The sequence below is a fragment of the Lipotes vexillifer genome, unplaced genomic scaffold (assembly GCF_000442215.2).
Source record: "Lipotes vexillifer unplaced genomic scaffold, Lipotes_vexillifer_v1.1 scaffold1332, whole genome shotgun sequence".
Lineage (NCBI taxonomy): Eukaryota > Metazoa > Chordata > Mammalia > Artiodactyla > Lipotidae > Lipotes > Lipotes vexillifer.
Window position 1 is genome coordinate 579,972 of NW_006785374.1, and position 2,943 is coordinate 582,914.

Genomic DNA, 2,943 nt, shown 5'->3' on the forward strand with positions numbered 1-2,943 from the left:
CTTGCTGCATACATCTTAATACTTTGGGAAAAAAAAAAAAAAAAAAAAATCTCTTCCTCTACTCATCTTACGTTCTCAGGCTGGGGCCCTGTACACTGGACTCCCGAAAGACAAATTAACAAGAGAAAAACATAAAAATTTATTTAGTATAAGTTTTATGTGACACAGGAGAATTCATAAGGAATGAAGACCAGAAGAAGTTAAGCCCAAGTATTTTTACACTAGGTTTGATGAAGACTGGGAAGTCGTGGTAAAATGTGATAGGACAAAAGGATATGAGATAAAGTTTGTAAACTGGGGGAAACTTAGCAAGGCCTGACCATTTGGATTCCTCCTGGCATCACTCCATCTGTGAAGTTAAGAAGGGCACCTCTCTCATGAGGATCTCATGACCCACTTTGGGGAAGAGGGGAGATGAGAGAATCATTTCTGCACCTGCTATATCCCAAATTCCTTCAACCCCAAATATTCAATATGCCAAGGTGCCATATTGTGAGGTAGCATGTGTTTTACCCCATCAGCCAAACCCCTAATAACAAGGAGATGGGAACCACAATATGAGGAAGTAATTGAGCTAAGAGGCTCCTCTGAGTAATGAGAAAAACAAAACATGAAGAGTAGAAAGTGCAAGAGTAGACACCTCCCCCAAACTAATAAAGACCATTAGAAAGGTCTGAGGCCTGACACCTGGGGGAGGGTTGATACGAGCCATTGCACCTGTGTGGTTACAGATGCATGAATGAAATTTGATGACTCCAGCAGAGGACCAAGTATGCACCTCGGGTACCAGCAAAGCCACTAAAGAGGAGAGAGAATCTCAAAGTTGGGGCTTCATTGTGAAAATTAAATTATTCTTATTTTATTGTCTTCATATATGTGCAATGTCATCGTCTCTGCAGGGTCAGGACCTCTACCACTCTACCCCTCCACACCCTCACAGAAACAATTTTTGCACCTCTGGGAACCTAAATAAAGAGCATGCCGAGGAACGCATGAGATGTCGCCATAGAGTAAAGAAAGACTGTTGTGAGCAACTTTGAAAACTGTCTCGCTATTTCCAGTGACGCTTTGTATATTTGTGAGCACACGTGTGATTAGAGGCTGGAGCTGAGTCCTCACGTGATTAGCTCTGTGTGATTGCGTGTTTGTGTAAACGTCTGTAGAAGCATTTGTACACGAGAAGTGGGTAAGTAAAGGATCCCAAATGGTGTCCTAATCAGAAATGTTGTCTCAGAAGTGAGACAGATTGAAACAATCTATAAAGAGAATAAGAAACAGAAAGGAAGTTAAGTCAGAAGAGGAAAAAGGCCAAAGTGTTACTGAGGAGGCACAAATGTCATAAATTTAAAATAGATGTTTAGCACCAGTTATAACTTTGTCACTCTGCTGTGACATTTAAAAATTACCAACTTCATAATATGGTTTAAAGTAGTGTTTACCAACCTTAAATGGGTTTAGACATTCATCACTCACATGTGAAAGAAGTTTAGGTCAAGCATAAGAAAAAACTTACTAAAGAACATAGTTTCTAGTTAATAGATGTAATTTGTGATATTTTCATTAACCTAAGCTATTATAAAATAGTGCATTACATTACAGAAAAAAGCAAAATTTCAGAGAAATGATTACCAATTTATCGTTCCTGGTTAATAGGAAGAAATCCACTTTCTGAAGAGAAGTAAAGAAAACCTTTCATTTTGATTGCCTTGGCCATTATAAAAATGAAGAAATAGAATGTGACATTTTAAATCTCATAGACAGGTTTAGTGTAAACTGTTACAAAGTGGAAGAGGTATACAGATCTTAGCTGATTTTCCCCTGGAACCTGTTTTCTTGAAGGTTTAGGTATTTCACAAATCTCCTGCATTTGTGTAATGGTTTACCCTTTTTCAAAGGGCTTTTACATTTCTGATTCTTGCTGATCCCCATAACAACTTTGCACAGTGTTTGAGTATTAAGTGTGAGCTACAGAGAGGTTGTGTGGTTTATTTGAGGTGTCACAGTCTGTGACAGCCCCACCACAAGTGATACTTATCCTACAGTCATTAATGCCTCCCTAAAATTATACAAAGGGAATCCACACATCCATTCCAAGAACTGTAGAGCCATCCATTGTCTTGTGTTCCTGTGAGATTTCCTGCCGGGAAGGGAACACAAAGGCTGCCATCTTGGTGGTATGGGTTCATTCTGACCAGTTGGTACCCAGGCCATGATAAACATTTTAATACCATCTGTGATTACTTGTGTAAAGGAAAAGACCCTGGATGGGAGTCAGGAAAGTTGAGTTCTCGTCCTGGTTTTTATTATTGAGAATACTGCAGCCATCGTGGCTAACACTTACTGAATGCTTACTTCAAATAACGCCAAGTGTGCCACATGGAGAATCAATTCGCACAGCCACCCTCTGTAGTAGATAAGCTCAGCTTGTACTTTATTGATAAGAAAACCTAGATCTAGAGAAATGAAACAAGTTGCCCAAGGATATGAAGCTTCCTGAGAAGCCAGGACTCGAACTTGGCAGTCAAATGCCAGAACTTGTGTTTCTGACCATTATGAGAACCTGCCATTCACTGGTTGACTGATTCAGGCAATCTCTTAGTTTCTCTGAGTTCGGTTTCCTTGATTATTTAGTAAAAGGGTTTCACTAAGTCCCTTCAAATTCCATATACATTATGGAAATTACAGAAGAAATACAGCTGAAGTGTGATTTCTCCTTTGTTAATCAGTGTGTAAAAGTTGCTCTGAACCCAACAGATAAAACTGAAGGGCTTGGGCTTCCCTGGTGGCGCAGTGGTTGGGAGTCCGCCTGCCGATGCAGGGGGTGCGGGTTCGTGCCCCGGTCTGGGAGGATCCCGCGTGCCGTGGAGCGGCTGGGCCCGTGAGCCATGGCCGTTGAGCCTGCTCGTCCGGAGCCTGTGCTCCGCAATGGGAGAGGCCGCAACA